A 26,084-nucleotide genomic window follows, 5' to 3' on the forward strand; every position below is an offset into this window, starting at 1 on the left:
TGGCATCCCAATTTCAGGAACCTATAGAAGATCTCCCCCCCCCCCCCCCCCCGAGAATGGACCATGCAGAGATGTGAATTGCTACCCTACAGGAAGAAAACTCATCTTTAGCCTGAAAAATCTCGGTCCTTGAAAAAACTGCCCTAGATATTGCAGATAAATTGGTCGATCTTGAAAATCGAGCGCGATGAAATAACATTGGCATAACGGGCTTGCCAGAGTCTATTAAGAAACAAAACTTAGGGCCGTTCCTAGAAAAATGTTTGCCGGAGGCAGTGACACTTCCAGACTTGGAAGGGAAGTTAACTGTAGAGAGAGCATATAGATTAGGCAGGCGGCAGGAGGGCGAAAAGAGACCTTGCATAGTAATAGCCCGCTTGCTAAATTGGTCTCAAAAGCAGAAAATATTGCAAGCTTTCAGATCAAACAAAAATCTGGCCTACCAATCACTACCTGTCCGCATGTTTCAAAATTTCTCCGCACAGCTATCACAGAAAAGGAAAGCCTTCAGCCCACTTTGCACGGAATTATATCGACAGAATATAAGATTCCATCTACAGTATCCGGCAAATTTGAGAGTGTGGCATGCAGGAACTGTCCACTTATTTAATAATATAAAAGAGGCGAAATCCTTTGCGGAGGGGCTTAAACGAGAGTGAGTTCTCAATCCAACTAATGCTTGGGATAACACCACGTTATGTTCAACTGTACACTGAAGAAGGAGGTACTTTCAGGTTTAAAGTTATTACCAATCGCGATGGCAGTGTTTGATGACACCTCACTGGGAGATTGAAGGCACAAGTTGTGTTTTTTATGAGTTCGTACTTTTAAATTTTCATTATAAACATTTCTTCAATTTGTCCATTACCACATTATGGAGGAACATAAAGTTATTCAAAGACAAAGAAATGACGTCATGACATTCAGCGGGATCTCAGAATGTGGGCGTTGGCCAAATCTAGGACGTTAACAGCATGTACGGATCGGTCCCACAACAAGCTTGCTCGGACAACTAACGGAGGAGGATAAAGTCATGGTAACCTAAAAATGGCGGAGCAACATCTAATCTCAGACTGTTTTGTAGAAAACCTTTTCACCAGTACGCTACTACAGGGGCATGAGGAGCTCCATGATTTGTCCATGGCATATTGTTTTATTTGGTATTACTGGGCTTTTAGCTCTGGGAAAATTTAAATTTCGGACTGTGGATTAAGCAGATTGGGTTGGATGGTGTCCTGGCACATCCCTTAGTGATTCTTGACCTCCCCTGAGAATTCAGGGAGGTGATCTGGTAATGTGTTCTAGGGGAAAGAGAGGGATGGAGCAGGGAAAGGGAAGGGGGGAGGTTACGGGTGGGATGGGATGGGGATTCACAAGTTAGCTCTACTAAATTTATACAGCCATGGAATTATTGTATTGGTTGTCACATTGTACATATACTGCCAGGGACAATGGGGGCAACTTTGGTTCTTACGGCAGGAGGGTCTAGGCTTGGGGACCCTTAGGTCCATCAACGCTTTCCTCTCAAGCCCAGACCTAGGGAGAAGAGAGGAGGGCCTTGCAGGGGGGTACTGTTACCTGCCGGAACTCTCCCGATGGCATCGGCATTTCCCCCTGACGCTGGTGTTCCCCGCGGCGCAGCTCCACGTGAATCGGGACCTTGGCCACGCCCCCTTTTGACGTCGGACGCTGGTGGAAGTGCTGGGCAGCACGGGAAACCTACCCTATTTAAGGGAGCTTCTTCTCTTCCGTGTTGCTTCGGCCACAAGGGTGTTGGGGAGTTTCTTTGCTGTGTTTCCTGCTGCTTGCTGCCTGCTTGACCAGGACTGCTTTTTGGATTATTCTGCCTGCAGCCTGCCTTTGGATAAGTTGCCTTGGTTCCTGTTGCTCGCTGCCTGCCCTGACCTGGACTGTTACTGGACTACTCTGCCTGCTGCCTGCCTTTGGATAAGTTGCCTTGGTTTCTGTTGCTTGCTGCCTGCCCTGAGCTGGACTGTTACTGGATTACTCTGCCTGCTGCCTGCCTTTGGATAAGTTGCCTTGGTTCCTGTTGCTTGCTGCCTGCCCTGACCTGGACTGTTACTGGATTGCGTTACCTGCTGCCTGCCACTGGACTACTCTTTTTGGTTCCTGTCATCGCTGCTGGCTCTACCTGGACTACCAGGGGTGTCTTACCCAACGCTACTCTTTGAGCCTCCGGTTCCAAGAAGTTCAACTACTCAAGGTAAGCAGTCACCGGCCTTGGTTCCACGTACCAGTGTAACAGATACAGAGGCATTATGACATTTTCCATTTTATTCACCATTCCCTTTCTAATAATTCCCAACATTCTGTTTGCTTTTTTGACTGCTGCAGCACACTGAACCGACGATTTCAATGTGTTATCCACTATGACGCCTAGATCTCTTTCTTGGGTGGTAGCACCTAATATGGAACCTAACATTGTGTAACTATAGCATGGGTTATTTTTCCCTATATGCATCACCTTGCACTTGTCCACATTAAATTTCATCTGCCATTTCGATGCCCAATTTTCCAGTCTCACAAGGTCTTCCTGCAATTTATCACAATCTGCTTTTGATTTAACTACTCTGAACAATTTTGTGTCATCTGCAAATTTGATTACCTCACTCGTCGTATTTCTTTCCAGATCATTTATAAATATATTGAAAAGTAAGGGTCCCAATACAGATCCCTGAGGCACTCCTCTGCCCACTCCCTTCCACTGAGAAAATTGTCCATTTAATCCTACTCTTTGTTTCCTGTCTTTTAACCAGTTTGTAATCCACGAGAGGACATCGCCTCCTATCCCATGACTTTTTACTTTTCCTAGAAGCCTCTCATGAGGAACTTTGTCAAACGCCTTCTGAAAATCCAGGTCCCCACTGTTGGCAGGCGGAGCGAGTCAGAGTGGAGGCCCAGCTGGAGTTTCACCAATACCAGCCCACATTCCCCTTAGGTTGAGCCCTTGGGTGCCGGGGCCAGCTGGACTTAGGCATGGGCCTCCAGGTAAATGAATCCAAGGCAGTGCAAGGGAGGCTGGCTAGGAGCAGAGAAGTCCAGCGTTAGGTGCAAGCTCAGGTCAGGACAGGCAGTGATCCAATGGAGTTGTAAGCCAGGCAGAAGGTCACACTGGAGGATCAAGCCAAGGAAGTGCTGGAACCAGGTCCGACCCAGATCCAAGATTCAGCTGAGAAGTGAGGAGAACCAGGCCTAAACAGCATAAACAGGAAGCAGTCCAGAGAGACTGCTAGAAGAGCCTCAGGAGCAGGGAAGCCAGCAATACACAGCAAGGAACCTGGTTGCCAAGGCCCAAGTTCCGTGCAGTAGCCCTGACTGCGTCCTGCCACATCGGGAAACAAGAGGCTGGAGTGGTGCAGCGCAGTTCCCTGCCATGCTCCACATGGCCAGGCCCGACAGAGATGTAGGAGCAGCGGGCTACGATTATCGGCTTTGGACACTTTAAATTACAATATTCTGTTGGACTGGCTGAAAACACTGGGAACTGGTGCTACTATACTCTCTTGGCTTTCTTCTTTCATGGTAAATGTTACGATCGGGGGTTCACGGGCTAAATCCGTGGTCCACCGCTCTCACCTCTGGCATGGCCCAAGCAAGTGCGCTGCATCTCGGCACGATGTGGGCCAACCTCTGGAGTGTGCCACCACCCGCGAGAGGGGCACCATCTCTCTTTCTGGCCCCAAGCCCTGTGCCGATGCTGTCAGGCGATGGGGGAGATCTCCTGGGAGGGAACCGACTGATCTCCTTGCTGCTCCTACTTCTGCCGCACTGCCTGGGCACCGCTGCTGCCTCTTCCTTGCCCAAGGCTGGCTACTGCATATGGCTGGTCTCCGTCGCCAGGGTTGCCTGGGTTCTCCCTAGGCATGCGCGCCTGACTTTGGCCTTTATTATAGGACCAGTGGTGCAAACAGTACCCATTGATAACATCACTGCTGGGGGACTATTTGAATGCTCTGCTGCACTCACTCCTGGCCTTGGCAATGGGTCAACTCCTCCTGGAGTAGTGTATTGCCTGCATTCTTGCCTTTGCCTTCTGTTTCCAGTTTCATATTCTGATTCCTGTCTCATATCCTGATTCCTGTCTCGGCTGTGGTGCTCCTGAGTCCGTGTCTTCTGTTCTTGGCTCCTGTCATGTGGCTATCTCTGGATCTCCTCGTCTGTGGTCGGTCTTCCTTTCATCTAGCTTCAGCATCTCCCCCTTTTCCCGTGGTCCCTTGTTCTCCTCCTCTTGTCTTCTCCATTGGATTGATCTTCTGGCTTTGACCCTGGACTGGACTCTGACACTTCTTGAACTCTGCCTGCCTCCGACCTCTGCCTGGACACCGGCCCTGATTCTTCTCCGCCTGCCTCCAACCATTGCCTGGACACTGACCTTGATTCTTCTCTGCCTGCCCTGACTTTAGCTGGTGCCTGGCCTGTCTTCTTGTTCTTCAACATCTTGCTGGCCTATAATGCTTCCCACCTTCCTGGATCTCCATCACCCCAGAGGCCTGCACCTAAGACCAGCCAACCCTGGTACCCGAGGGCCCAACCTAAGGGGAACGAGGGCTGGTATTGGTGAAGCTCCAGTTGGGCCTCTGCTCTTACAAGCTCTGACTACTGACAATGGGGATCTATGGGGTTCCTCCCTGCAGGTAGCACCAACTCCCCCTTGGCCCAAGGGTCTACATTCGCAACAGCAAATTGCTTTTACAGAGTGCAAATGGGGGGTGTCTTTTCTAATACACATCTGCAAATTACAGAGGTTCCTCGGGGTTCTTCCCTTTCACCTATACTTTTTAATGTCTCTTATCACTCTGTATTCTTTTCTTTCTACCCTAGGTGTCACTTTTCACTTGTGCTCGATGCTATCTGGTTCTTCTTTCCAATCACTTCAGCTATCGACCTGGCTCTAGATAAGGTATTATTATTATGTCTAAGATTAAACTTTTAACAAACTTTTGATAAACATTGGTAAGACAGAAATCATGCTTTTATTCTGTTCGGAAGTAGATACTACCTCTTTTAGTTTAGCATGTTCGGAATCTCTATACCCATCACGCATCAAGAACAATTATCTAGGGGTTCAGATAGACTTCCTCTTTATCCCTTCACCCTCACTTTAATAAACTTGTACAGTTATGCTATTATAAATTACATCATCTTCAGTCCTTAAAGCCTTTTCTTGACTACTCAGACATTTGGTTGCTAACTCAGTCATTAATCTTATTTGCTTTGGACTATTGTAACGTGCTGTTTCTGGGCCTCCCTTGACGTTTTTGCAACTTAACTTATACAGATCTCAGCAGCTTGCTTATTCCATGGCACTGCATTGAAGGCTCCCAGTCTTATGGAGGATTACATTTAAAACTCTTACATTAATTTTAAAAGCACAGCAAAATTTGGTCCCCACAGATATTTCAACAATGGTTCACAAATATCAGCCAGAAAGACTATCTCGTTCATCATCGCAATGTCTTCTAGAAATTCTCTCACTGAAGGAGATACAGTTAACAGAATCTAGAGTCACCAGGCTGACCCTGTGGAATAGCCTCCCAGAAGAGATCAGGGCGGAAAGAGATTACTTATGGTTCAGGAAATCCCACAAAACTTATTTTTTCTTTTTGGCTTTTCCCACTTAATTAGATCGTGCATCCATGTGCACGTGCTGAATAGCGAGTGCACATGGACGCCTGCACGCAATTTTATAAAATCTACCCCAAAGGTTTTAAATATGTATACACTGGAGGAAAGCAGAGATGGGGGATATGTTACAAACTTTTGAATACCTGAAAGGTATTAATGCACAGGAATCAAATCTTTTTTGATTGAAAGAAAACGGTAGAACAAGGGGTTATAATATGAAGCTCTAAGGGGATTGAGTCAGGACCAACATAAGGAAGCATTTCTTCACAGATGGTGGATGCATAGAATACCCTCCTAGAAGAGGTAGTGAGGTCAAGGACAGCAACGGAATTCAAAAGGGTATGGGCTAAGCACAGAGGATTAAATGGTAGAGACGAAGAAAAAGATATTCTGTGTTAACTAGGGTAACCTGCAGAATTACCCTAAACAAAAAAAAAAACAAAGCTTGCTGGGCAGACTGGATGGACGACGACCACTTGGGATTTTTTTTCTCAGACATTTGCTATCTTCCTATGTAACTCAGGTCAAGAGGAAGGGAAGTTACCATAGAAGAAAAAAATTCCTTTTACCTAAGAGTTCACAACTTGAGGGGGCTCAGACAGTATCTTCAAGCTCCAATAACATGCCTTGGGAAATACTCAGGGGTTTCCTGGACAGCAATATATCCCCAGAAATGAAATCACGATGATCGCACATAGCAAGAGTTTAAGATTTTTACTGGAAAATCCAAATAGTTAGGAAAAGGAAGTAAAAGGTAGCAAAACACTTTATCCCGACATTCAAGCATTTTCCCTGTACAATAATCTCAGTAACATTTAGAAATTAAAATAAACAATTATTTGAACCACTTATAAAAAGCAAGCATGTATATGCAGATACTGGGTACCCAGGAGTCAGTCTAAAATCATTGCATGTGCACAATAAAATAAAACAAAAAAAAAAATCTGATGGGGCCCATGCTGGATTATATGCAGGCAACAAACAATATTCTGAAAAATGTGGTGAACTTTCTCTTGTGCAAAACCCTCCAACCATTCTCTTTGCTCTGGCTTAGAGTCCCTCTGAAATGCAAGGCAATCAGCAGGGTAGGTAGACCACTGTAAAACTAGTGAGTTTATATTTCACTGAGATATGCCTTCAACTCATACAGGCAAGGAAAAACAAAAAAATCCCCTCTAAAGTTTCAATTCACTTATCTCAGTTTGCCTTGGTAGAGACCTCCAGTATATTGCTCTCATTTCCAGTCAGTGCTGCTGCATCCTCAGGTCACTCATAATTCCATTCTCTGGATCTTCAGAAACAAGTTTAAACTGCTCTTTTTATTGCTTCAAAAGATGATAAGGAAGAGGGAACTGCATCTTTCCTCCCCCTCAGCTCAGCACAGCCCAAGGGATTCCAAAAGCCCAAGCAATTTACAAGCCAAAATCCACTTTTTGTTTCTTCTGTCTCTCTCCTCTGGTTGGTTCTGCTATCTTCATCTTTGCCCATGGCTTCTTCATTCTCTGTTGGCTCCTGTGATCAGGTGGCTTCCTCTTCTCTGCTCAGAATACAGCACAACTGACCAATTTGTTAACCCTGCAGATACTGGTTCTGCAGAGACAAATACTCCAGTTTCAACACACTGTGACGGAGTGTACTGACAACTCCCTCATGTTATCAAGGAACCTGGTTCAAGGTTTTAACCCAGTCCTTTTTAAAGTAGAAAGCCGCAAGAACCCAGGCCTAGAAAGGCTTGGGGAGGCCCCAGGAAGCTGGTAGGACCACACAATACACCCAGACTGTGGACATTTACCCTGTTAGTTATGCCTAACGTAAGGTGAGCTACTATCTAGATTCTTGTATCTTTGAAGCACTGTAAATAAATACCTGCACCATAAATATGTTGGTCAAGTCTTATTAAATTGCTGAACTATTCTTGCAGCCGCAGCAGGCCCAAATATGCTACACACACAATCATTGTTTTTTTGTGCAGTCAAGGAAAGTTAGCAGGCTGAATATCTTAAGATTCCTTGGGCAAGCTTAAAACACCAGTTTAGAAACTCAGTCTTGAATATTTATCCAATTTCTAGACCTAGCAGAGCTTAAGAGGCAGAGTTACAATTTTGGGGATTCTGTAACATCTACCCCCACTTCAGCTGGGCTCTCACTTCCCTGCCCTGCAAGCAACACGTTGAGCCAAGATCTCAGAGACCTTTGGCAGCGTACCAATTGACTGCTTACCACTGTGGTTAATCGATTCAAGAAGTAGCCCTACAAATGGCATTGACCAGCACTGCAATTTAAGCCTGGAGACCTAGTATGGCTGAATACACAAAACTTGTGGCTCAGAATGCCCTCCACTAAGTTTGTGTCAGGTTCATCAGATCCTTCCCATCCTATGGCAAATAGAGGCCGTAGCCTACCAGTTGAATTTGCCACCCATATTGAAATTACAAATTTTACTTCTGAAGCCTCTAATACTTTCCTGGCCATCACAATGACCTCCTAGTTCTAAGGAGGCGATTTCTGAGTCAAGCACTGAATTTGAGGTCCAAGAGTTATTATATTCTCATAGACTTCACAATCGACTTGAATCTCTCTACTCATGGAGACATTTCAGACACAAGGAGAACATTTGGAAGCCAAATTCTAATCTTTAAGTCCCTCAAATGGTAAGAGACTTCCATCTACACTTTCCTCAAAAGCCCAAGTGGAGGCCTCTGAGGAGGAGGCTTGTGGGGAGGGGTACTGTAATGTTTGGCCAGTTGCAGGATGGCTCCATGACCAGCTGAACTTACCCCGATGCTGTAAGAACCCCTGTTCAGCAAAAATGCTGCCAGCAGGTTCCTAGGGCACATGCGTGCATATAGGTGCACTCTATCAAGGCCCCATGGAGGGAAACAGCTTGGGGCATGTTCCAAAGACATCAGGCCTCAGGGCCATTTAAACACAATGGGACCCCTCATTCAGTTCCTCAGCAACATGTTCCCCTGCCTAGCAGTGTGTGTTGCTTCCTGTGCCTTGTTCCTTGATGCCTTTTTCACTGCCATGCCTTTGTCTCCTCCTATGGTAACACTTTGTCCACCCAGCCTTTCCTTGATCCTCTGTGTCCCGTCTCCTTGTCTGTACCAGCCTGATTCCTACTTTTGACCTCACTACAGACACTGAACATTCTCTTGCCTGCCAACTGCCTCAGACCATCACTACGGACATGACCATACTCTTGCCTGCCACCTGTCTTGAACCCTCACTACAATCACTGACCACTCTCTTTCTTGCTGCCTACCACTGACCCTTGGCTTAGACCCGGTGATTCCCTGTTTGCTTCTTGCCTGATCTCAGCCAGCCCTGGATCTTTTCTTTCTCTTTGTTCTGTGGGACCATTATCTAAGCCCTGCCAGCTCCTGAAACTCAAAGGCTCAACCTGTGGCGAATGGGGCTTGTACAGGTCCACCTGCTATTCTGTGCCAACCACAGCACAAGAGTCCACTTTGCTTTCAGACTGCTAATCTACCTATTGTACATATTTCTGTTTCTAGTTCCGAGACCAAAGGCCATCGTACTAGCATTATCACTGAGTCTGAAGATCCCCAGTCCAAGTTGGAATACTCCTCTGATCAGGTACTCCAGTTGGACTTGGATCCCATTGAGCTAGTGAGACAGTTCACAAATGGCCTCTCAGATGAGTCATGATCTATGCATGATTGTGCAGCAGGGCATCCTGTTGATCTCTCTCTTGCAGTGGAAGAGGTATCCAAGGATGATAACCCCGTGGAACTACTGATACAGTTAAGGCAGAACTCTGCCCATGGGAGGAGATTAGCCCAGTCAGTCAGTCAGTCAGTCAGTCAGTCATTTATTTATTTATTTATTTATTTATTTAGGGTTTTTTATATACCGCAGTACGTAAAAAGATACATCACCGCAGTTTACAATAAACAATAATTAGCAACAGGCTTTACAGATAACAAGTATGATAGATAACAGGCAGTACAGACAGTAAACCATAAATTAATATAATGTTTTACATACAAGAATGAAATCGGATTTTTCTAGAAATCATTTACAAACCAACCAAAACCTTAGAGCATAAAAGTCAATAATAGAGCCGATAGTAACCACTGTAACTAAATTGAACAAAGGAATATTCTATTATTTTAAAACTAATTGAAGTATCAGTCATCCTGGCACTCATTGACGTATGATCTTAGAAAATTCTTGAAGATTTGGTTAATACTCTCTGTCTGCCCATTTCCTTGTGAGTAGTATGCTGGTGTGAAGTCGAGAATAATTTTACATTTTTTGTAGAGACCTCTCCAGAATTGAGCTGTGAATTGAACCCCTTGGTCTGAGAGGATATGCAAACGGAGTCCATGAAGATGAATGATATATTGTTCAAAGAGTTGGGCCATTTCCAGGATGGATGGCAGACCAGGAGGATGTGTGAAGTGAGCCATCTTGGAGAAGAAGTCCTCCACAACCCATATCATGGTGTAGCCATTTGAGAGAGGAAGGTCCATAACAAAGTCTTTGGACAGGTGGGTTTAGGGTTCCTCATGAGCTGGCAATAGCTGCAACAGTGCCCAAAGGCAAGCATGAGAGCTCTTATGCTTGGCAGAAGTAAGATAGGATTCCACGTAGCATTTTATGTCAGTTTTCACCTGGCCGGGCTCAGCTCCTGTTAGTCGCCTTTGCAACAGGTCTCCATGCTGGTCATGTACTTCGTTGCCTCCTGGTGATTTCAACGCGTTCTTGGTTCCTGTTCCTTCGAGTTCCTGTTCCTGGTTGTCTTCTCTGTTCCTGAGTTCCTGCTATCTAACTTTCCTTCGGATTGATCTTCTCCTGGACCCGACCTCTGCTTTGCCTGACTACGCTACTGATCATCTCCTAGTCCAGACCTCTGCTTTGCCTGACTACACTACTGATCATCTCCTAGTCCAGACTTCAGCCTTGCCTTGCTACCGCTCCTTGATTGCCGCCGACCCTGACCCCAGCTTGCTCAACGACGCCTCTGCTGTCTATGTCCTGGACTTGGCCTTTTCAGGCTTTGGCCTGTTCTTGCTCAGGCGCCCCCTGTCTGACTCTGATTCTTTTGGTGCCCGGGTCTCCGGGACTCCGCCTCGTCCAGTACATACTTTCCAGTTCTACTATTGCTGCCTCTGGGCTGACCTCCCATTCCTTCCACTGATGATGACATATGGAGGCCCACCTAAGTCCAGCTGGCCCCGGTACCCAAAGGCTCAACCCACGGGGAACGAGGGCTGGTATTGGTGAAGCTCCAGCCGGCCTCCGTTAGTCAGCCCACTCCGTCTGCCGACGGTGGGGACCTGTAGGATCCTTCCTATTGGTAGCGTCAACCCCACCTCAGCCCAAGGGTCCACCTCCTGCGGAACAGAAGTGGTGCTTATAAATAACAATGAATAACTTAGAACTGAGTGCAGGCCACTCCGACAGTTCACCCCAATACACAGCCATGATTCAAGTGTGTCTGCGTCAGGGGATATCACCAAAAACTCTAATTTTTAGGCACCTTCATAAGTGAATTAGCAGTGACACGCAACTTTTCTACATTTAGAAAATTTCCTGCAATATTGAATAGACATGAATGATACTGGATCTATTATTTAAACTCAGTGGACCATATGGATTAAATGAACAATTAGAGTGGTGATCATTAATTTGAATGTTTTCTTGACATCAGAGTTACACTGTCATATGCTTACTAATGACATTTCTGGTTCCTTTCCTTTTTAACATGAATTTGTGTGTTTTGGTTTACAGAAGTAATGGGCTTATTCTTGCAGCAATTTGACTCATGAGGGTGCCTAAAAATTGGAGGTTCTGGCAATACCCCCTGACGCAGAAATATTCAAAACACGGCTCCTTGTCAGGGTGAACATTTGGACTGGCTTGCACTCAGTTAAGTTATTCATTGTTATTTATAAGCACTGTTTCAGAATAGTTGAGTGATTAAAAATTTTTTTTAATGCAAACAAAAAATTATAAAAAATAATTTAAATGACTTTTAAACTGTATGAGTCCAAGAGCAGCTGGGAATGGGATCATCTTGCCTTGGCATTTATTAGCTCCGACATAATTTTTGAAATTAATTTAGCACTAAACCACATAATGGTGGAACTGTTTGGATTAGATCTATGAATAGTAAGGCATTTTGCTCTGGTCTTGCTTATGCACCATACAGGGCAATCACAGGAAATAAATACTAAACTCCCATTGCTTATTTTATGAATCTCTCTCCATTTTCTCCGCTTATGAACTGGAATGCTTTCCTTGCAGAACAACTTTCTTTTCCAAGCTTTTTTCCTCTTTCAATTACTTCAGGCAATTATGGTAATATGTGAAGAGGATGTGGATAAAAAAAGATAATGTGACGTTTGTGATGTAACTCAAGAGTATTCATGCAGTAATCTGAGTGTGCCTATGGCGGGGAAGGGGGATGAGGAAGTGCTTATTAGAGCAGAAGCTTACTCTTTCTAAATGTAGAAAAGATAATTTGAGAATTGTACACTTAGTAGAAAATTACCACACATGAAATGTTATTATGTTAGGATGTCCAAGTTAAATGTTAGCCTGTACATAAGAGAAATATAATTGACCAGAGGGAAGAGAAAAAAGCTAATCAGCAATTTAAAAAATATACGAATTTCCATACTTCTCTTTGTAGTTATATGATGGAGGGGATTTATCAAAGTTTTGCTTTAGTGTAAAAATTGCTGAGATTTAACAAAACATCCAGGCAAGGCCATTGCCCAGCTAAGCCATGCCCTGGGCAGTTGAGTGTGAAGGGATGGGTGAGGAAGGGTTCCCCGTCAGATGCTGGAGCCATCCAAATCATTTTTAATCATGCACCACTGTATCTATATATTCTTTCCACTCTTTAATGACCTGATGTGCAGGAGCGTTCTTGCATTCCTGTAATCCCAGTACTGCTGGAAGCCCCCCTCTGGCTTGGTGGACTGGCACTGCCCTCTCTAGCCTGGCTCTCCAGGTAGACGCCTGCCTTGGCCACCACTTCTGATAGCCTTGTATCCAGATATCATAAGAGGAAAAGCAATGGGGCAAAAGTGGAGCAATTTTTAAACTGGAGAAAAACTAATCTCCCCTGAAGGTGCTAGGACAAATGGAAATAAAAACCTATAGCTGAATGAAATCAAACATATTTATTTATTTTACACTTAAACTTCCATTTTGAGGATAATTTTCACATACACTGTAAAGTATGCAGGTACTTTTATTGCATGCACTTCAGCTAATTTTCAGAAAGAAGCTACTTGGGAAGTCTGACAATGAGCTGGTGTAAAGTTTATCTGTTAAAAGCCCCTCTGTAATTTGCACATGCTATTCATGTGGGCAATCGAGTGGTGGGGAGGGTGGAAAATAGAGCACATACTTTAGGAAATACCATATACATGAGCTACTTTCATCTTTCGACCTATACAAACCACAGGGAATGTGTCTTTTTAACCCAGACAGAAGTACACACACAATGAAAGCCTGGGCAGAGAAGCAAAACTTTCAGATAGGCCAATACACCTTAGTAAACGGCTTTGAAAATTATCATATTTATGTTAAGAAGACTAACAATGTATTATGATGATTGAATACTGGGCAGATCTTAAAACATACGTGCAGGCGTAGATTTGTTGGCGCAACCCGGCGTGAACAAATCTACGCCCGATTTTATAACATGCACGCGCTGCTGCACGCATGTTATAAAATCCAGGGTCGGTGCGCACAGTGGGGTGCACAATTGTGCAACCTGTGCGTGCCGTGCCGAGCAGCCTGCCTCCGTTCCCTCCGAGGCTGCTCCGAAATCAGAGCGGCCTCGGAGGGAACTTTTTTCCCGGTCCCCCCCCCCACCTTCCCCTTCCTTCCCCTACCTACGACACCCTCCAGCCCTAACTAAATCCCCCCCTACCTTTGTTGAGAAAGTTACGCCTGCCCAAGGCAAGCGTAGCTTTCGCGCGTTGGCTGGCCAGGCCCCGACATAAGCCGCTGTGTCAGCACTTGGCCACGCCCCCAGACTGCCCCATACCGCAGCCACGCCCCCGGACAAAATTAGAAAGATTATGAGACTAGTAATAAGGCACATTTGGATAATATTTCCTTATTTTGGGAAGCTAGTAAAGCGGTTCTACAGGGGGAGATAACATTGACCTAGATTCATCATTTTGCATGACTAGTGCCTACAATAAAAAAAATGTGTATGGTAATTTTTGAGTTACAGCATGCATCACACCGTTATTTTCATGTTTCCCAGGAATTTCTATGGTTTGGGCTGGAGAGAGAGACAGAGACAGAGGGGCAGATTTTGAAAGGGATACGCGCATACCCCCTGAAAACCTGCCCCAAGTTCCCAATGCGCGCGCCGAGCCTATGTTGAATAGGCTCGGTGGCGCGTGCAAGGCCCTGGGACGCGCATAAGTCCTGGGGCTTTCCTGGGGGGGCGTGTTGGGGGCATGTTGTGGGGGCATGTCGCAGCGGCGTGTCATTCGGGGGCAGTGCCACGGGTGTGGTTCCGGCCTGGGGGCATTTCGGGAGTGTGGCCGAGGCCTCCGAAACAGCTCCTGGGCCGGGGAATAATGCGCCGGCCAGCTGGCTGGTGCAGGCTTAACTTTTAAAACAAAGGTAGGGGGGGTTTAGATAGGAAGGGAGGGGAAGGTGCAGGGGGGTGGAAGGAAAGTTACCTCCGAGGCCACTCTGATTTCGGAGTGGCCTCGGAGGGAATGGAGGCAGGCTGCGCGGCTCGGCGTGCATAGGCTGCCGATTTTGGGCAGCCTTGCGTACGCTGACCCCGGATTTTAAAGGATACGCGCGTATCTATTAAAAATCCGGCGTACTTTTGTTTGCGCCTGGTGCGCGAACAAAAGTACGTGCGGGCGTACTTTTATAAAATTTACCCCAGAGACTCTATAATGCTCTTATATTAGTAAACTATACCACTGTAGGAGGGTCAACTAGTAACTCAAGGTGAGGTTTTGCTGGCGGTCTAGGGTTTGGGGGCAGTTTAACATGCAGTTTAACACGCCCCCAGACCGTGGCCCCGCCCACGGCCCCGCCCATGGACCACCCATTTTTCGAAGCCCCGGGACATACGCGCAAGATAGGCTCGGCGTGCGCAGGGGGAGGCAGGAGTAGGTTTTCGGGGTTTGTGCGCGTTTCTTATGCACGCAACCCTTTGAAAATCTACCCCTATATGTGTAACCCCCAGCAGGGGTACATAAAACAAAGTTGCTTACCTGGAACAGATGTTCTCCATAGACAGCAGGATGACTCAACCAAATGAATTGGTAATATCATCTGACAGCGCCAAAATGGAACAACTGTCCCAGAGCTCAGAACTGGTGAAACGTTCTGAGTATCGGGCTGATTCAGTATGGTGCGCTCGGCCGAGCGCACCTTTAGCCCCGGTTTGGCCGCACGTTTTCGACGCGCTATTTTTACCCCTTATACAGTTAAGTATAGCAAAACTGAAAATAGGCTACTAGCCAATTGGCTAGTATAAGCTTTGTTGCAGTCATACCTAGGCACTTGGAGTTAAAGGAGTCAAAAAGCTGAGATCAATCATCTCAGAGGCTCAGTTGTCTTGAGATAGCATGTGAGAGTCCATTTATAATTTAGAGTATGAACAGCTTTGTTGCCATGACAGGAATAAGGTTTTGAATAGGAGGTGGGTAAAACTAATCCCTGGTTAATATGGAATTCTAATTCTACCTTCAGCAGAAGCTTTAATGAGTCTGAAAGAGCACTCTAGTCTATTGTGATAACATTGAGTGTCTGGTACATAAGTGACTAGTGCTGGTAGTTTACCAGATAAGAACATAAGAACATAAGAAAATGCCATACTGGGTCAGACCAAGGGTCCATCAAGCCCAGCATCCTGTTTCCAACAGTTGCCAATCCAGGCCATAAGAACCTGGCAGGTACCCAAAAACTAAGTCTATTCCATGTTACCATTGCTAATGGCAGTGGCTATTCTCTAAGGGGCGGATTTTCAGAGCCCTGCTCGCGTAAATCCGCCCAAAAACCGGGCGGATTTACGCGAGCAGGGCCCTGCGCGCCGGTGAGCCTATTTTACATAGGCTCACCGGCGCGCGCAGAACCCCAGGACTCGCGTAAGTCCCGGGGTTTTCGGAGTGGGCGTGTCGGGAGGCGTTGTCGGGGGCGGGGCGGAGCGCGTGGCGTTGCGGGGGCGTGTCGGCAGCGTTTTGGGGGCGGGATACGGGGGCGTGGCTATGGCCCGGGGGCGTGGCCGCGCCCTCCGTACCCGCCCCCAGGTCGCGGCCCGGCGCGCAGGAGGCCCGCTGGCGCGCGGGGATTTACGCCTCCCTCCGGGAGGCGTAAATCCCCCGACAAAGGTAGGATGGGGGTTTAGACAGGGCCGGGCGGGTGGGTTAGGTAGGGGAAGGGAGGGGAAGGTGAGGGGAGGGCAAAGGAAAGTTCCCTTCTAGGCCGCTCCGATTTCGGAGCGGCCTAGGAGGGAACGGGGGTAGGCTGCGCGGCTCGGCGCGCGCAGGCTATACGAAATCGATAGCCTTGCGCGCGCCGATCCAGGATTTTAGCCGATACGCGCGACTACGCGCGTATCTACTAAAATCCAGAGTACTTTTGTTTGCGCCTGGAGCGCAAACAAAAGTAGGCTGTTCGCGCTCGTCTGAAAATCTACCCCTTTGTGAACTTAATAGCAGGTAATGGACTTCTCCTCCAAGAACCTATCCAATCCTTTTTTAAACACAGCTATACTATCTTCACTAACCACATCCTCTGGCAACAAATTCCAGAGTTTCATTGTACGTTGAGTAAAAAAGAACTTTCTCCAATTAGTTTTAAATATGCCACATGCTAACTTCATGGAGTGCCCCCTAGTCTTTCTATTATCTGAAAGAGTAAATAACTGATTCACATCTACCCGTTCTAGACCTCTCATGATTTTAAACACCTCTATCATATCCCCCCTCAGCCGTCTCTTCTCCAAGGTGAAAAGTCCTAACCTCTTTAGTCTTTCCTCATAGGGGAGCTGTTCCATTCCCTTTATCATTTTGGTAGCCCTTCTCTGTACCTTCTCCATCGCAATTATATCTTTTTTGAGATGCGGCGATCAGAATTGTACACAGTATTCAAGGTGCGGTCTCACCATGGAGCGATACAGAGGCATTATGACATTTTCCGTTTTATTCACCATTCCCTTTCTAATAATTCCCAACATTCTGTTTGCTTTTTTGACCGCCGCAGCACACTGAACTGACGATTTCAATGTGTTATCCATTATGACGCCTAGATCTCTTTCTTGGGTGGTAGCTCCTAGGGATGTGCATTCGTTTCATACGTTTCCTATACAAGCATGTAATATGAAACGTATGAAACGAATGCACATCCCTAGTAGCTCCTAATATGGAACCTAACATTGTGTAACTATAGCATGGGTTATTTTTCCCTATATGCATCACCTGGCACTTATCCACATTAAATTTCATCTGCCATTTGGATGTCAAATTTTCCAGTCTCACAAGGTTGTCCTGCAGTTTATCACAATCCACTTGTGATTTAACTACTCTTAAAAATTTTGTATCATCTGCAAATTTGATTATCTCACTCGTCATTTTCCTTTCCAGATCATTTATAAATATATTGAAAGGCAAGATCAGTAGGTGCCCAAATAAACATAAGGTATCCATGTAAATGTACATTGAAAATTAAAGATAATAGATACATTTTCTTCAAACCCATGCAATTAAGAAATTTTTTTGGATAATTGCAAGGCTGAGACCAATATAACCCAAACTGTTTAGAGGCATTATAGAAAATTAGGCTGATATTCTTTCCTTATTTCTTATTCCTTTTCTTATTTTAGTAATGTTCCAGAGTTACTGGATCTTTTCATTACTTTATGAAAATATAAACAGTAAAGTTGTATTTTGTTTATTGATATTAGGAAGTAATTCCTTATGCTGTTGTTAATATTTACTGTAATTAACTTTCTGTATGTGAAAATAATGAAAACAGAAAGAAAAAAGAAAAAAAAAGAAAAGCACGGGTCCCAAAACAGATCCCTGAGGCACTCCACTGCCCACTCCCCTCCACTGAGAAAATAGTCCATTTAATCCTACTCTCTGTTTCCTCTCTTTAGCCAGTTTATAATCCACAAAAGAACATTGCAATTTATCCCATGACTTTTTACTTTTCCTAGAAGCCTCTAATGAGGAACTTTGTCAAACGCCTTCTGAAAATCCAAATACACCATATCTACTGGTTCACCTTTATCTGCATGTTATTAACTCCTTCAAAAACGTGAAGCAGATTTGTGAGTCAAGACTTGCCTTGGGTAAAGCCATGCTGACTTTGTTCCATTAAACCATGTCTTTCCACTATTTTTCCTGACACTGAAGTCAGGCCAACTGGTCTGTAGTTTCCCGGATCATCCCTGGAGCCTCACCACGCCCCGGAATGCCCCCGTGCCGGCACCATGCCCCCGACACGCCCCCCCAAGCAAAGCCCCGGGACTTACGCGCGTCCTGGGGCTTTGAGCGCGCCGGCAGCCTACTCAACATAGGCTCGGCGCGTGCAGGGGGAGCTTGGGGCAGGTTTTCAAGGGGTACGTGCGTATCTTATGCACGTACCCCTTTGAAAATCTGCCCCTTAACCTTTTCAGTTGCTCCTTTCAGTTTTTTCCTGACCATTTTCCTCAGTTTATCATAGTCACATTTTTGAAAGTTAAATGCTGTTGCATTAGATTTCTGTTTTGCACTCCCTCCAGGTATTAAGTCAAATTTGACAATGTTGTGATAACTATTGCAAGAGGCTCCAACACTTTTAGCTCTCACACCAAATCTCGTGTTCCACTGAGGACTAGGTCTAAAATAGTCTCCCCTCTTTTTGATTCTTGTACCAGCTGCTCCATGAAGCAGCATTTATTTATTTATTTATTTATTTTCCACGTTTTATATACTGTCATTAAGATAAAATCCATCATAACGGATTATGTCTCTAGAATGTCCTGATGTAACATTCACCCAGTCAATACTAGGGTAATTGAAATCACCCATTATTACTGTGCTGCTGATTTTGTTAGCATCCCTAATTTCTTCTAGCATTTCATTGTCTGTTAGTTCATTCTGGCCAGGTGGATGGTAAAACACCCTCACTACTATTTTATTCCCCTTTTCACCTGGAATTTCTATCCATAAAGATTCAACATTGCATTTGTTTCCTGCAGAAATTTTAGCCTGTTTGACTCAAAGCTCTCATTAACATATAGTGCCACCCCTCCACCAATTTGATCCATTCTATCATTTCTATATAATTTATACCCTGGTATCACAGTGTCCCATTGGTTATCCTCCTTCCACTAATTCTCTAAGATGCCAGTTATATCTACCTCTTCATCCAGTGGTATACGCTCTAGGAATGCGCTATCGTTCAGACTAATTAGGCAATTTCAACAAATATTTTTTTTTCTGTCTGTGCACAGGTTAAAAAAAACCCCTGCTTGTCCAGTCACTTACTTGGGTTCTCTGACTCAAGCAAGTGGAGCTTTTCTCCTTACTCGCTATAATCTTAAATCTATTCTTCCCTACGGGCCCCAAAAACCACTTTCTGTTAAAGAGAAAAAAAATTCTGTGTGCTTCTCTGAATCAGAGTGCTTCCTTTCTTCAGTGCTCTGCAGTAATAGCAGCAGTTTTTCTGCCCAAACTCACGTCTTTAAGCAGGGCATGCACAATAAACATTTTCTCTTTCTTTTCTGCCCTTGGAGACTTGGGTTTTTCTCTGTGCCAAGTGTAGAGAAAAATACCCAAGCTGAGTTATTCTTCATAGGCTGGACATAGGAACCATGCTGATTCCTGCCTTTCTTCATGCAACTTTAACTTTATTATAACATAAATCAACAAATAGCATATGTAGACTTCTATCAGTTTTCCAATATTAGCTTACCAGAGAGGCTTCTGGAGATGCAGAGCCTCCTCTTCTTAGCTGGACTCTGCCTCTTATTCTGCCCAGCAGTATCCCATCCACAGAGCACTCTCCCTCTATAGGAATTAAGGTAAACCAGGTCTCTAGCCTGGTCCCGCACAAGTTAAGGACAGGGAGTAGGGTCATTCCCTTACAGCCATATATTGGTTTCTTGAGTTACTGAAGCTTCACTTCAGCTGTATTTTATTACATGGTGTCAAGTTAGTGATATAAGCTGAGATATAAACTCTGTATCAGGGTAGTTAGCATTGTGGTGTAGTGTACATAGCAAGGCATCAAAGACCATGAAGTGGCATCGAGTATATGGGTTTTTCTAGGATAAGGGGCATATATTTTCCCTGGTAATAATTTTAGGGGTGAGTTGTAACTCTCTCAAGAGTATCATACTAGCCCTGAGGGCGCATTACACGTTATGCTTCATACCCATGATGACCATAACCCAGAGAAATGCCAAGGACAACATTTTTTAATATGTTGGTTTGTTGAAGTTCATGGTAGACACGGGTCTTGCAAAATGGCATGCATTAATGGGAGTCGGTGATGGAAGCAGGGCACAGACAATTCACATTCTAATCTCACTAATTGCTATATCATGACTACCTCTGGCCCCATCCCAATCAGCCCCATCCCAATCAGCTCCTAGGCGCTGGTGTGACATCAGTCTCAGTCGCCTCGCTGGGGATTTAAATCGGCTCTCCTCTCCCGGCATCTTTCTCTTCTTCGACGGACCTCGGGGGAATCGGCTGCTCGGGCCTGCGCAATCGGCACTGAAAGCCCGTCGGGGTAAGGCCTCTTCACTTCACCCTTCCCCCCAACGGGCTCCCCCACCGATCGCGAGGCTCTGCATCGCGCCCTCCGCTTCCCCGGGCCCAGCTTACCTTCTGCTTCGGTGCACCAGCCAGCCAGCCAATCAGCTCCTAGGCGCTGGGTGACATCAGTCTTCAGGCGCCTCGCTGGGGATTTAAATCAGCTCTCCTCTCCCGGCGTCTTTCTCTTCTTCGATGGACCTCGGGGGAATCGGCTGCTCGGGCCTCTTGACTCAGCTACCCTCTCATCCTTTGACTCATCCTCTTCCCTTGAAATTGAAAACATCTTAAAAAAGATGAGACCCTCCTCCCATCCCTCTGAAACCATTCCTACCAAACTCCTCCTAGCTATTCCCAAAGCTATCGCCAAAACCGCTTCTCATCTATCTGTAACTGTTCCTTAGAACAAGGCACAGTCCCCAACATTTCTAAAACAGGCTGTGATCAAACCCATCCTTAAAAAACCCCAGCCTTGACCCTTCTATCCTAGCCAACTTCAGGACCCATCTCTAATCTCCCTCTCCTATCTAAAATCTTAGAAAAATTAGTCAACTCTCGCCTATCTGTTTATCTAGAACAGCACAACATCCTTCCATCCACACAATACGGCTTCCAGAAAAATCTGAGCACTGAAAAATTGCTGCTATCCCTGACTGACACCATTATCAAAGGATTCGACACTGGGAACTCATTTCTTCTTGCCATGTTAGACATCTCTGCCGCATTTGATACTGTAACCACATCATATTAATCAACATTCTCAGTAACATTGGAATTTCCGGCACTGCTCTCTCCTGGATCAAATCATACTTACAAGATCGTCACAGAGTGGATAGAAAAGGGGGAGGTGTGGCTCTTTATGTCAGAAACAATATCCAAGCATCTGAGCTGCAAGGAAGTTGGGGCAAGGAAGAAGCACTATGGGTCGACCTAAAAAAAGATGATGGAGTGTCCATTTATATTGGAGTGGTTTACAGGCCTCCAAACAAAAAGGAAGAGCTGGACAGAGATCTGGTTGAAGACATCCATAAGATAGGTAAGAAGGGAGAAGTGGTGATCGTTGGTGACTTTAATATGCCAGATGTAGACTGGAAAATCCCATCTGCAGAATCTAAAAATAGTAGAGCAATAGTGGATGCCATGCAAGTAACTTTGTTCAAACAAATGGTATTGGAACCCACGAGAGAAGGAACTATACTCGACTTAGTGCTCACTAATGGAGATAATGTCTCTGATGTCCAGGTGGGCGCCCACCTCAGCACCAGTGATCATCAAATGGTATGGTTTAATATCACTAAAAGAATATGGAAAAGAACCACAAAGACCCGAGTTTTACAGTTCAAAAACCGGACTTTGAGGAAATGGGGAAGTACCTAGAGGAAGAACTAAAAGGATGGGAGAACGAGAGAGATGTGGATCAGCAGTGGACCAATCTAAAAGGAGCAATCACCAAGGCAACTACTCTATATGTTAGAATGTAAAGAAAAGCAAAAAGAAATTGAAACCTATCTGGTCCTCAAAGGAGGTGGCTGACAAAATTAAAGCTAAAAGAACAGCATTCAAGAAATATAAAAGATCCCAAAGGGAGGAGCACAAAGAAGAATATTTGATTCAACTGAGGGAGACAAAGAAATTAATCAAGTTGGCAAAAAGTCAAGCGGAAGAGAGGATTGCCAAGGAGATAAAAAATGGTGACAAAACATTTTTTATCTCCAAAGTCCAAAGTGGTATAGTGAAATTGAAAGGTGGAAATGATCAATGTGTGGAGAGAGATGAAGAAATGGCAGAAATATTAAACGAATACTTCAGCTCTGTGTTCACTAAAGAAGACCCTGGAGAAGGACCATCTCTACACAACAAGAAACTGGAGGGAAGTGGAATAGATGAAAATCCTTTTACAGTAGAAAATGTATGGGAAGAGCTAAAGAATCTGAAAGTGGACAAAGCCATGGGGCCTGATGGGATCATCCAAGGATACTGAGGGAGCTCAGAGATGTGCTGGCGGGTCCACTGTGCGACCTGTTCAATAGATCCCTAGAAACGGGAGTGGTGCCGAGTGATTGGAGAAGAGCGGTGGTGGTCCTGCTTCACAAGAGTGGGAACAGAGAGGAGGCTGGTAACTACAGACTGGTTAGCCTCACTTTGGTGGTGGGAAAAGTAATGGAGTCACTGTTGAAAGAGAGAATAGTAAACTATCTACAGTCCAGAGAATTGATGGACCAGAGGCAGCATGGATTCACCAGGGGAAGATCCTGTCAGACAAATCTGATTGACTTTTTTGATTGGGTAACCAAGGAATTGGATCAAGGAAGAGCGCTCGATGTCATCTACTTGGATTTCAGCAAAGCTTTTGATACGGTTCCGCACAGGAGACTGGTGAATAAAATGAGAAGCTTAGGAGTGAGTGCCGAGGTGGTGACTTGGATTGCAAACTGGTTGACGGACAGAAGACAATGTGTGATGGTAAATGGAACTTTCTCTGAAGAGAGAGCGGTTTTAAGTGGTGAACCGCAAGGATCGGTGTTGGGACCGGTCCTGTTCAATATCTTTGAGAGCGACATTGCGGACGGGATAGAAGGTAAGGTTTGTCTTTTTGCGGATGACACTAAGATCTGCAACAGAGTGGACACGCCAGAAGGAGTGGAGAGAATGAGACGGGATTTAAGGAAACTGGAAGAGTGGTTGAAGATATGGCAGCTGAGATTCAATGCCAAGAAGTGCAAAGTCATGCATATGGGGAGTGGAAATCCGAATGAACTGTATTCGATGGGGGGGGGGGGGGGAAGGCTGATGTGCACGGAGCAGGAGAGAGACCTTGGGGTGATAGTGTCTAATGATATGAAGTCTGCGAAACAATGCGACAAGGCGATAGCAAAATATCGAGTAAGAAAAGGGAAGTGAGGCCTCACCTGGAGTACTGTGTTCAGTTCTGGAGACCGTATCTACAAAGAGACAAAGACAAGATGGAAGCGGTACAGAGAAGGGCAACCAGGAAGGTGGAGGGTCTTCATCGGATGACATATGAGGAAAGATTGAAGAATCTAAATATGTACTCCCTGGAGGAAAGGAGGAGCAGGGGTGATATCATTCAGACTTTCAGATACTTGAAAAACTTTAATGATCCAAAGACAACGACAAACCTTTTCCATCAGAAAAAAATCAGCAGAACCAGAGGTCACGAGCTGAGGCTCCAGGGAGGAAGACTAAGAACCAATGTCAGGAAGTATTTCTTCACGGAAAGGGTGGTGGATGCCTGGAATGCCCTTCCGGAGGAAGTGGTGAAGTCTAAAACTGTGAAGGACTTCAAAGGAGCGTGGGATAAACACTGTGGATTCATCAAGTCTAGAGGGCGTGAATAAAGAGGAGGCAGCAAAACACTGCACGAAGCGGCAGTAGCCACAGAGGCATTCACGGAGCGGGATGCCAGTGGTTGGTGTTCCACCTTCACGGAGCAGAAGGATGGAGGGCTGCCATCTCCAAAAAAAAACAAAACAAAAAAAAAAACCAGGGGTGGGTAAGAGTATGGGGCAGGGGTGTGGCCTGCTTGTTACAGCGGTTGCTACCCCTAATTGAGCTGGATGTTCACTTGGATGCAGATACGGCGCTGCTCTCTACATTGGTGGTGGGGTGGAGGGGAATTAGGGCTGGAGGGTACTGGAAGCCAATAGTAACAGGTGGGAGAGAGAAAAAGGGAAAAAAATGGATAAAGTGCGTAGCTTGCTGGGCAGACTGGATGGGCCGTTTGGTCTTCTTCTGCCGTCATTTCTATGTTTCTATGTTTACTATATGAATCCAATTAGCCTTGACTGAGGTGTTCCCCAGGGCTCCTCTCTCTCCTCCACTCTCTCTCTCTCCACTCTATTTAACATTTACATGCTCCCCCTCACCACCCTCCTTACCAATCTTGGTTTTAAACACTTTATCTATGCAGACGATGTCCAAATTCTTTTCCCCTTTACCGACTCCCTCCAAACTGCTCTTCAAAACTGGGAATCATGCCTGACCTCTATCAACCAACTACTCACCGACATGCACCTTGCTCTTAACCCACAAAAAACTGAACTCCTCATCATCTCCAACAAACATCCTCCACCCTCCATTCCCCTCACGTACTCCACCTTGTCATTCCCCGCCCACACCCGTAGCCTTGGTGTCCTTATTGACAACCAGCTCTCTCTCAAACCCTTCATCAAATCTATCCTAAGTGACTGCTATTTCAAATTACAAACCATAAAAAATCTCAGACCCCTTCTATACTTCACTGACTTTCGCACAGTACTACAGTCTATTATCTTTTCCAAAATAGATTACTGCAACGCACTCTTCCTTGGCCTCACGCCATATATACCAAACCATTACAACTCTTACAGAACGCCTCAGCACGTATCCTTACTAACTCCAGAAAACGTGACCACATCACTCCAACCCTTATCGAACTCCACTGGCTACCAATACAATCTCGTATCCTTTTCAAAGTTCTTTCCCCCATACATAAAAGCTTCACCAATGAAAACACTGACTGGATCAACCCTCCACTACTTCTTCACACCTCCACCAGACCAACTCGCTCTGCCCTCCAAGGAACACTCCGTACCCCCTCTATCAAATCTACTAAACTTATCTCCACAATGAACAGAGCCTTTTCCCTGGCTGGCCCCACCCTATGGAATTCCATGCCCCCAGACTTACGCACCGAAACCTCTACACTCAAATTTAAAAAAAAGCTAAAAACCTGGCTGTTCCTACAGGCCTACCCTTCCTACAATAACCACCTTCCTGACGACTCCCTGAGCTGGGTATAGTACTTTTCGTTTGCATAATCTTGTACAACGTGCTTCTACTTCCCCATCATGCTAACACTTCGTTAAACTGCTCATTCCTCTTTATTGTCCCCCTTCTACTAAAACCCTCTTTGAAACCTACATCTGCTACCCTAATGTTCGGATGCAAATCCTGTAATTTTTTCTTTTGCCTTACCCAGTTCCCTTAATCTCTTTATGGACTATATCCCTAATCAGTTTATGGACACTATACCATTGAATCTTGTAAATTGTTACTCTGTTTCCTCATTAGCTTGTTAGCTCCTGTATTCATAGTTATTGTTCCATGTAAGGGCACTGCCGAAAAGTGACAGTTCTTTGTAAACCGATACGATGTGCAAACGGTTGTCAGTATATAAAAAAAAAAATAAAATAAAATAAAATTCTAAATAAATAAATAAATACATCCTGCCTTGCACACAATTGATCTGGTGTTTTCTGCACAACACCTATTCAGAGAAATAGAAATACAAAGTTTAATGTGCATTGTTGCTACTAGTATGACCTCCATAGTGGTATGTTTCTATATTTTCAACAGATATCTGGAGTTAGTAGTATGGCTCTTTGCACTCCCTAAATATACTTTGAACTTGTGTCCTGCCACCAGTCCTGAAAGAACCCCAGAACATGGACAAGCCATGAACCACTATGGTATCCATTTTCATGAGGAAAGTAGGAGGCCAGTCCAGGCAGTCTTAATAGCCCTTTCAGATAAATGTTCATTTAGAAGGGATAACTCTGGGACTACACACTGCTTTGGGGAGTTACTGGAACTGTATTACCCCAATATTGACTGGGTAAATGTATCATTGGGACACGCTAGAGAGATAACGTTCCGATGTTT

The sequence above is a fragment of the Rhinatrema bivittatum genome, chromosome 1, assembly GCF_901001135.1.
Source record: "Rhinatrema bivittatum chromosome 1, aRhiBiv1.1, whole genome shotgun sequence".
NCBI lineage: Eukaryota > Metazoa > Chordata > Amphibia > Gymnophiona > Rhinatrematidae > Rhinatrema > Rhinatrema bivittatum.